We start from the raw sequence: 11,325 nt of genomic DNA on the forward strand, positions 1-11,325 counted from the left end.
TTTCTCTCATATCAGTGACTTGGGAATAAATCCTATTCTGTATCTGTAGACAATTTTTAATTGAACAAGAATATCTAATTGCCCTTGATTTCAGGAATAACTAAAAAAAAAAAAAAAAAGATTTTCCAGGTGGAGTAAAACGAGTGAAACCAAAAAAAAAAAAAATGATTCAAAAACTCTTGGAAAGATAATTAATTTGTTTATATTCCTAACATTATATTCCTCTAATTGTATCTATGCTGTATTTACAATTCATTGCTACCCTATTATAGAGATTTTTCCCCCTTGTGATGTGTTTTCACTTGCATCTCAATTGTTAAAATGTAGACTATTTTTTCTGGATTAGCTATCTTTTTTTGACCTTATGATTGTTCTTGTGAAGGGTTTGTTCAGCACAGAAAGAGACTTTGTTCTCAAACAGGTGAAAATTGAAGCTTGAAATCTACACATCATTAGTAACTTCACATCCCATAAAACTGTTCTTTGCACCAATATACCGATGAATGGTTCAGCTCACGTTAATTGCAGGATAGTGCTAAAAGAGCCCAGTAAAATCAGGGAATTTTCTGGAGGAGACGGGAAGGTAGGTTTACCCGCAGAGAAGTCATAGTTCGCAGGCAATTATTTGCTGCGGGAATAAGGCTACAAGAAAGTATTGCAAAGACCAAGGTGTCATGGCTGATAGGCTAAAAGGGCAAACGAGATGTCACAATGCACCTGCAGTTTCCACAGAGCGCATGCAATCGCCGATCGGTCATCAACGTGACGTGCTTTGCAGAACCCGTGCAGACTTAAGAGCGTGGCAGCCGTCTGAAGAGTTTTGGAGGCGGAAGGAGATGCATCTCTGTATACTCTCCTTCGCTCCCTTTGCCCTAATTTCTCACACTCTGGTGAGCACGCTCTACTTGCACTGGCACAGGAAATGGGCCTGTAGACACTTGACGGACTCAGGGAACTGAGGCTGCTAAAGGGGGTTTCGTTTTCCTTCCCTCTCTGAACGTGGGGAGGCGATATCCGTGCGCCTCCGTGTTGGGACTAATAGAGAAGATGGGCTCTTCCCGTCACACGCCAGATCGTCAGGCCTGCAGGATGTTCCCCAACAACTGATTTCGGAGAACTTGCTTTTCTCCTGCAATTAGTTGAGGTGTTTGGCACCAAACGAGCATTCTTGCTATTGATTTTTTTTTTAATTTCAAAAAAGGAGCCAAGAAGAATGGTGGGTAGGCAGTTATTTGTCCCAGTTGAGCCAAAGTAGGTAGGAAGGAAAGCTTGTTTTTGTTTATAGACAATTTTATTGACTTGTTCTAATACAAGGACTGTATAACCACAGAAGTATAGGTTCACAGAGAGAGAGAAAGGGTAGCAAAGGGTCATACCAGCTGTTCTGTTATCTCAGGACATATCCACATTTACGCCAAACGGATGGGAGTTCACCCTATTTTTAAAGACACTGATGGAAAGGAAAAGATTCTACCATTTTCCACTTTAATGTATTAATGTAGTATCTGGTCACTCTCAAATACATTTCTATCCCCCCAACCTTGATATACAGATATATATATATATGTATATGTATATGTATATGTATATGTATATGTGTGTATACACACACACACGCACACACAGATACATATACAAATATATATATACACACAGATATATAATATGAAGAAAATAAATATATAAATATATAGTATATATGTACTGTATCTGATGTACATATATATGTACAGATAGATATATTTATATATAATATTAATAAAATAAATATATAAATATATTTGGTATACATATATATAGTGCATATGAAGTATATCTTATATATCAGATAGATAATAGACACATGGATAGATAGATACAGATGAGAGAGAGGGAGAGAGATAATGTACTAAGTGCACATCACTATTCCCACAGTCTTTTCTTCTTAAGGCTAAATTATTCCCTTCTCCCGGAATCTGCCTTTTCCCCCCTAATTCCCCCCCCCATTAGGGGGGAAACTAATCCATGAATAGTTTTTAGATTTCTTCACCAAAATCTTTCCAGTCCTTCTTGTCTTTCTTAAGTTGCAAAATACCGACTCACTTCCACGTCTCAAAATCTGAGTACATAGATGTGATCCTATGACTCCATAATAGTAACGCGAGAATAGCGTTTGGAATATATTCTGTACATGTGACTCCACAACAGTAATGTGAGAATAGTATTTGGAATATATTCTGTATTGTCATGAGGAAAGCTCATTGTGGTTTCCATTCCCGAAGGCCCTGTTTGTGGCTAGCCTGATCCTGATCTCTCTTTTCAAAAGTACTGCCTTACTCCCAGGCATTTGTCTGCTCTCTTCATGCCAAATCATTTCTTTCTGTGCTTAAATGAGTCCATACCCATAAAGTACTTGTGAGAGGGAGGGCATGTGATGAGTGGATGTAGATTCTATAAATCATCATTGTGTTTGGATATAGTAATCTCACCACATTTCAATATGTGGTTTTCATTCTTATTTTATCCTTCAGTGACTTAGTCCTTGATGGCCAATCTCTGTTATCCCCCCTCCATGCACAAGGGAACCCACAAAATAGGTAAGTTACTTGTATTATTTATAATATATCTTCAGGAAGCATCCAAGTTAAAGATCCCTAGAAATCTCATTAAATTTCTTACACAACTCTTCAACCAACTGTACATTTATCCAGTTTTGTTGTTATCACTGTATTAGAGTTTAGAACATTCTGTGTTGTGGAAATAGAGGCACTGATCCCAAACTATGCATGATTAGTTTTTGATAACAGAATATACATTATTCATGAAATATTTTGTTTAAAATTATAGACACCTCAAAGAAAATAAAATTAATATTTAATAACCGAATTGATTTTCAAATAAACGTGGTACATTTGTGACATTTCACTTGACAATTTTTTAATTTCGGAGGAAGTCTTAGAGCTATTCATTGGAGGAGACTTAATTGCTAATTTACTCTTGGCTACTCAATCACCTTTGCTTTATAATTGGATATTTTTAATATCATTTATGCAAGAATGAGGGCTTAATATATATTTATCCACCAGTTACTTTCTGAATGCACTAACTGGAAGCTTTTTTCTTCTCTTAGGAATAAAATATTTTTTTTATATAAACACAATTTATAATGTTGATAGAGTACCAGACATAATTTCCTCAACTATTTTTAACTAATCGAAACCAATCGTGCTGAGTCATTAATACAATTTCGGTTGCTTCTGAAGATATTTGTCACTTCAATTCACATATCACTCATACACTAACAAGTTCAGTTATATTGGTGGAGACAATGCCTACCGCTGTTATTATCATCTTGCAAGCTTTCTTTGGATGCACGTCATCTAACACAGCACAGATTCTGAGGACGTCACTGTAGCAAGTCGATGAAATGAGGGGTATTTCTCCAGCCACAGTGAGCTCAAGGTGAGCCCTACTCTTCACTGTAACTGCTGGAAGTCTCTCCAAGGTCCTGTGACCCCAGCTCCCATTTGTGCAGCCTGGGAGAATCAGAGCAGGGCAGAGTTTCTTGTAAGTGGCTTCCGAATGACGAGGGACAGTCTTGTGACAGATACTCAAACTCAGAACTTTTTTCTCTACTAGGTCTACTAGGACCTAGTGCTAATTACTCAGTGGCAATGAGAACTGGTGTGCGCTAAATACTAGCAGAGCCAACTGCTTATTTTAAGTCTGAAAAGAGCATAATTTGAGACTGGACGGCGAAGAATGCAGCCCAGTTACTGTGCACCTGCCCTATCACGTCGAAATGGACACCCTGGTGCAACATGGGGTGACACACCTGTCGGTGAGAAGTTCGGATGAGCGATGGCAGAACAAGAGGAGCACTGAGACGCGGGAAAGTCTACTCTGTGACAGGTGACACAGAAGCACGGTGTTGGCAGAGCGCAAAGACAACAGTACAGGAGGACCGTCAAGGCAAAACGAAGGGCTGGGCAGGGTCATCAGATGGAAAGTAGCCAGCACTGTCCAGGGTCATCACAGTCCAAAGGGTAGAAAGTGCCATCATAGGTGCCCCATATGAGTCACAATTGGTGATGAGACAGAAAAAGGCCAACCACCAAGAATGGGACCAGGCCCAGCTTTGCAGAAACTGAAACACTAGCAAGAAATCCTATGCTGGCCATTTGGCAATTTTCCTCCAATTAACGATTGTTCATCAAGCCTGCTTCATGGCCTCAGAATGTCGGTTGTCTTCTGAAAAGGGCACCGAAAAAGTTTCTGTCTGTGGCCCTAAAGATAATACTGGGAAAGAAAGAGTGAATATGGTCCCGAGTGGTCCCCCACATAATTACACAGCTCATCCTCACCACCTATTTGGGAAACAGGAAACAGTATTATTCACAGGTCACAGTTGAGGAAACGGAGGCACAGGAAGCACAAGTAACTCACCTGCATTTACACACAGAGCCGAGTGCAAGAACCCATGTGGATTTGGATTCAACTGGTAAGACCACTGGCTTTCCCTCAGGTGAAGAGTGATTTATCCGCTCAGCAACAGTCACTCAGGCCCTTCTAGGCTCTGCTGCCCAGAGACCCAGTGACGAACAAGACAAACCCAACCCCTTTCCAGGCTCTCATTCTGATAGAACAGTCAGGCAAGTGCCAGACCCACTCTGTTGCCAGGGCTGGATGGTTATATTTGTGCTTAAGGCTATGGTCATTCAATTAGCATTAGTTCATTGCACGTTGTAAATTCAGTTGCTCAAATGTGATTCTTGATATTGGCATTATTGCACACACTCAAGAACCCCTTAAGAAGTTAAGAAGGAGTTCCTGAAGGAATGAGCCTAATTAGCTGCAGTCAAGACAGCGGTGCGGAGATCTGGCAAGTCAGGTGAGCAGGTAGCAGCCAGTCCCTGACCGAGTGATGTAGACTGTGATGCACAAAATCAGTTTCCATTGCACGTGTCCCGTGCTACTGAAGCTTTCGCACGGAGGGGGCTGCTTTACTCCTCTTCGATCTTGAATCTCCGTGTTTGCAGCGGCTGCATATGGTCATACAGAAGTCTGTGCATGCTCGGGTGCTCACATGGGAAAAAACCTGAGACACTGTAGACGTGACGCTGGCTGGCATGACTTTGTGAGCACTACTCTTTATGTGAGACAGGGAGGGTGGTGATGGAAATACTGCTGGGGGGAAGGCAGCCAGTAACACAGAAAGGCAACCAGAATCCAAAAGCAGAGGTTTCTATGATGTTGACAGCCGGCTTCAAAAAAGCAGCTTGTCTTCTAGAAGATACCATCATTATTAAAGGTAGCCCTGCACAGACTTTAGACTCCATTGTGTTTCTCTCCTTGTTGACCTCTGACATCGTCATCGGTACGTCCCTTGGATGCAAAGAAAAGATGAATGAATTGATCAGTCTGACAGTTGCATTTCCACCTGCCATCGTGCACATCAGAAAAGATCCTTTGCTCCTCGTAGATAGAAACTGACAGTAAATAATGGCCGTGATAAAACAAATTAATCATGTTGGGATGATCTGCGGAGGAAAACAAAGACTAGGGCAGAAGTGGAGTGCACAGGTCGGGCTCTGATGCCCCTTTAAAGAGGGTGTGAGGGAGAGTGGTTTGAGAAGGTGATATTTGAGCAAAGACCGGAAGGAAGCGTGGGAGGGAGCCAGGTGGATGTCTGGGAAGCGAAGGACAGGACAAGGGAATGGTCTGTGCCAACATCTGAGAGAACGTGGGCCTGATTTGAGAGATCGGGGAGAAGCCAGTGAGGCTGGTGTGGAGTGAGGCAGGGGGGAATGGGTGGAGCCAGATTGCTGTAGGTGGTCCCACCACACGGGGGCCACCCCATCCCTCAGGAGTCACTCCATCCCTCTGGGGGACATTCTAAGGGCTTAGCTGCTGTTCCCCATGGCCCGTGAAACTATTGGCGGGACGTCGGGGAGGAGCGAGGTCTGACACGTCTTATACAAGGATCCCAGAGTGTGTTGAAAACAGAATTGGGGCGGGGGAGGGAGGGTGATGTGGGAAGACTAGTTAGGAGACAATTTCAACTGGAAATTTCCAGGTCACTGAAAAACGTTACCATTATTAAGCACTCTTGTAGAATTCGGTGTTCCAAATTTATGTATTCAAATACTAAACAAAACCTGAATAGCGCACCAATGAGAGTTACCCGGTGATTTCAGAACTGTGTCTATCCTACTGGCGCCCACCCCCTGCGCAGAACCTTCCCTGACCTCCCTGGAATTGATGCTTCAGTCCCACAAAAGGTAGGTCTGGATACCTCATTGCATGTGTAATGACCCTCAGCCTCGGAGGCTTTCAGCCTCTCCTTCTCCAAATCCCTTCTTTCAATATGATTTTCTTTCCCCAGGTCTTTGATCCTCATCCCCCCTGACAATCTGTTGTTTGCAATCCCGCTGATAGATCATGGAAAGAATATAGTGAGAAACCTTTACAAGAGGGAGGAAGAGTTTGCTCTAGTGTCCTGACTGACATAACTGTCAAACTCCCAGCCTGTGATGGGGTGGATTAGGGCTGCAGTGATCTTCCCTAAGAACTATAGCAGCCATTGAGCTGGGCTGGAGAAGGTCAATAAAATCCACCCATCTCCACCCGCTCATTTTTGCAAAACAAAAATTCTGACTGTGAATCTGGAAATCTAATCAGTCTCCCCAGACTAACAGTGTAAAATAGGTTCTTGATGAAAGATTTAATAGGCTATTTAAAAACCTACGAGTCCTGTTCATTCCTGTATTTGTCTTTCTTTCCCTTCGGAAGCATTTCTTGTTGTTCTTCTGCTTTATTGAATGTGTACTAAAGTGATCTTAACCTCAAATCTCTTGAAACCTAAATAAGCTGTAATTTTACTATTATAGATGATTATTCATAGCTTTTACCTACTCTGCCTAGATTGTGTGCCTGACCACGTGTACACAATTCTCCTTTGGCCATTAAGAAACGTTTCAAATGAGTTCAAACAATTCATCTGGTCAAAGACTTGGAAGGTTGATGTGATGAACAATCAACCTCTATACGTCTTCCCTGGAAATAAAATGCAGATGTTCTGCCATGAAACCTCCTTAATGGATGAGATACTTCTGCAAAAAAGAACATTAAACTGAATTCAAGAGGTGGACTACTAATCTGAGCGTTTGTCCATTGGGGCATCTTCCCCTCCCTACTTGACATTTGGAAATGTGCCAGGGTAGCACTGGAAAACACTAGAAGTGGGTGAGTGGATTTTGGTCCCCTGGATCATCAGATGTTGAATGCCCTGCACAATAAACCATCTCGCTCAAAGTGCACTGAGATGGCCTCCATTCTGCTGAGCACCAGGGACAGCTAGAGTAGTAGTCAATCTGCTTTCAGTAGGAGATTGGATTTGTACTCTCATTACTAGTCATTAGTTGTTCAATTATGAGAATTCCTTGTGACTTTTATCATCACTGGTTATGAGCGATCATTTGGGAAAAATTCCCAAGCTCTACAGAAGACATCTTTTATTCTATTCCAGTGTGATGTTGTTTTATACCTCTATTACTGCAGCATCTGTTTCCATTTTCACTCTTTCAATCCATCTGGTATATGTCCTAATGATCTTTGGATTCTGTAATTTTCATAGTACTCTCTAGCTTAAAAACCTTGATGGCTACCTGTTTCAGAGCCAAATTTCTTCGCCTGGCTTTCAAAGCATTCAGGAAAATAGATCCTCCCACCCAGCCTCATATTCATTGTATACTCTTCCCAAAGATGAATCAGCCACTCGGCCGAAGCAGACTCCTTGCTAGCTTATAAATATCCCTCTCTTCCTGATCTCTTGCCTTGATGATGCCTCTTTCCCTATTATGTGAACTATCCTTTCTCTCTCCCTGCTTTTCAAATTATGCCACTCTTTCATGAGCTAATTCTATTCTTCCTCTTTAAGTCAGTATGGGAAATGCTTCAGAGCCTGACCTGTGAAAACAGACGATCTGAGATAAGATCTAAGCCTTACCTCTTGCTGCAAATTACTTAATCTTTTTGAGGCTCGGTTTTTTTATCTGTAACATGGAGGTAATATTTCTATCTCACAATACCATTAAGGTCATTAAATGAAATGCCTACAAGTTATTTAGCATAGTACCTGGTATGCGGTGTGTTCCTAGACCACAACTCGGTGAGCATCCATCTGGGATAATTAATATTAATTAATAACTGCTAGTTCATTGGTCTCCTTTAGAATTTATAATTTCTGTCTAACAAATTGGTAAATGATTGTATATCACTGATACCATTGTTCAATCTACCAGTGGGGTAACCCAACTAGACAATGACCCTCTGAGGGGAAAGAAAATGTTTATACCTCTCCTGTATCTCCATAGATCTGGGATGATGGTCACGTTGATGAGGCTAAATAAATAGAAATTCGTCACTTCGTTATTCAGTCAGCCAACTGCACCAGCCACTTTTCCAACATTGGGAGAAGACTGATGAGTAAATGCATTCCCAACCCTCAGGAGCTCACGGAGAATAGAGGAAACAGACATATAACGCACGGGTATAAAAGAAAGGGACAGTGTGGTGACAGAGATAGTTATTTCTTGAGTATTTCTCTAAATAAATAATGTTAAGTCTTATAAGCATATTTTATTCATATTAGAGCCAAATGGATGACTCCTTATGTCAATGGTGTGCTGGTAAATGATTAACAACCGGCCCTTGGGGGAAACAAAAAATAGCTTTGGTTTGTAGTATTGGCCAATTTCTATGCTGTAAATACTCCGCCATTGCCAGTTTCAAGCAACCATCATGATATTGCTGACCGTGGAGTTGCAAAGAGATGCACAGCATCATATATAGCATATGCATATACACGTAGTATCTATGGCCACTATATATATATATATATATATATATATATACATATATATATATATATATCTACAGAGAGTAGATGCAAATAACCTCAAGAGGGTAGAAATAGGAAAATACAGTAAAATAATTAAGGGGTAATGAGTTTTGAATATTTATTTTCAGTATATGCATTACAGTTGATTAAATCATGCACAGTTTACTCGTGTGATTGATTAAATTATGTCTATATAATTTAATTTTAATAATGGCTGTGTTTAACGATTGAAAATTTTAATCACCAATTCTCGTGAACTTCTATGAGCTGGCATACCACTGTTTATATTCCATTTCCAACTCTTAAAGCTAGGGGGAAAGTTAGCATTTTGTTATTGGCTAGGAAGTTGAATTTTCACAAAGTCCATTTTATTTTTTTATTTTTTTCCAATATATGAAATTTATTGTCATATTGGTTTCCGTACAACACCCAGTGCTCATCCCAAACAAAGTCCATTTTAGACTACACTTGGACGCCCAAATATCTGTTTTCAGTGGCTTTTATAAATATGGAACAGGTTTGAGGATAGAGAGTTCTATTTTTCTTCTCAATTGCTGGTGAAAATTTCCAAACATACACATAAAATTGGGTAATAAACCTCCACGTTTCTGTCACCCACCTTAACTATTTCAGGTCATTTTAGGATCATCTGTGTGGTCTCCATGTATGACTCCCTCACCACCACATTATGCCATTTTTGCATTTATGTTCCCCCTACAGTATTCCCCATCCCCGCAATAATTTGAAGAAAATGTATCAGTTCGTGTCTAAATAGGTCAGAATGTACCTAAGATTTATGGACTTCTTCTCTTTAACATGAGTACTATATTCATATAGTAGTCATTTAAAAAATTGACACTTAAAAAATTGCAAATTGCAATGTTTTGATATCATCAAGGTTCTTTAGTCAATACTCAAAACTCTATGTCATAAATGTCACAAATCTTCTTTACATTTTTTACCATTTGTTTGAATTTGGATGCAACCACACGTTACAATTGTTGATAAAATCTCTTATGTCTCTTTTAACAAGTGGGGTTTTCTCTGCAGACCATTTTTCCCTTATAGCATATTTGCGAAAGAAGTAAGATCGGTTGGTCCTGTAGAGGTTTCCACGGACTGAATTTTACTGCTTTCATCCACATGGTGTTATTTTCATGTTATGCTGTGCTCTGTGTGTCATTCACACAGATAATGGAATCTAGATGAACTTGATCAGATCTGAGTTCAATTTTTAAGGCAAGAGTGGTGTCGTGGACCTCTGTGTGGAGGCTCATGGGATCTGATTCTCTCCTCCTGTGATGTTAGCTGCTGTCGATGCTCACTGACTAGATTCACTTCCTGGGGACTACAAAATGGCTGTATTTTAATTTCTATCATACCTTATTTATATATTAACTGGGATACTTCTATAAATAAAAACTTCTCTTTGTCCACTATTTGGTAAGCCAATGGTACCATTGACCCAGGAAAAAAGAGTGAATGTTTGTTTTGTTTGTTTCTTCCCCTTAACTTACCTGTTTTCAGAAGACATTGGTCACTAGCATCTCAATAGCTACCAATTCCTACTAAGGAAAGACTTCTACAACTTTCCACCGAGATTTGCACAGTGGCAAAATCATTTAGCTCAATACGTATTCATACACCTACCTCAGCATAGAGACCAGCAGTCCTTTCTAAATGACATGACGGGGGCACATTTTAGAAAATCTTTTCTGCTTTACAGGCTGATCGTCCCCATGACATTACTGTTTCCAGCATGATGAATAGCACAGAATTTTATCAGATGTGGCCTTGGAGATTACCTCATCCATATGCCTCATTCATTGTAAACTCAGAAAGATAAGCCAATTGAAACTGAGCCACCTGCCCAGAATGACCCTAACAATTGGTACCAGGCCTGATTCCAGAATTCTTGTTTCCTATTCCAGGAATCTGCCTGAGAGGATGGTTCTATCAGGAATGTGGTTGAAATCACTAGTAAGTACAAGGAAACAAATCTGACTATCACAGATTGTCCTCACATTAAAAATAAGGCATCATTCAAAAGCTCATTCCAAATCAGACATCTTGGAACTCAAAGCATTTTCCCAAAGTAGCTCAGATTTCACTGCTGTTTACAACCCAGACTAGACTGGCAAATGGTACTTCACTGTAATTTAATACAAATACAGAGCCCTGCGTGTGCAGCACCATTAACAACTGCTCCCTTATAGAAATCGATGAATACAGAAACATTATTTAAAATCTTCTACCATGCTGTAGGCACTTTCTACGTGTGTCTTCATTTGGTTTCCACAATAATCCCGAGAGATAGGTCATGTCAGTCCTATCCTGTGGAAGACAATTTGAGGGTCAGAAAAACAAGCTCAAAGATGCACAGTAAGAGGTGGAGTTTGGTTTGGAGACCAGGGGACCAGTAGCAGGATGTTTCCCGGCCACCT

The 11,325-nt window shown here is 40.5% G+C and overlaps 1 long non-coding RNA gene across 1 annotated transcript; it reads left to right on the plus strand.

Moving 5' to 3' along the window:
• Window positions 1-4,354: 4,354 nt before the first annotated feature.
• Window positions 4,355-8,553, plus strand: LOC132680089 (uncharacterized). Its single transcript, XR_009610501.1, has 3 exons — window positions 4,355-4,480; window positions 6,177-6,260; window positions 8,355-8,553. It is a non-coding gene; the product is annotated as an uncharacterized LOC132680089 (long non-coding RNA).
• The last annotated feature ends 2,772 nt before the right edge of the window (window positions 8,554-11,325 follow it).

Source organism: Panthera onca, chromosome A1 (genome assembly GCF_046562875.1).
Source record: "Panthera onca isolate mPanOnc1 chromosome A1, mPanOnc1 haplotype 2, whole genome shotgun sequence".
NCBI lineage: Eukaryota > Metazoa > Chordata > Mammalia > Carnivora > Felidae > Panthera > Panthera onca.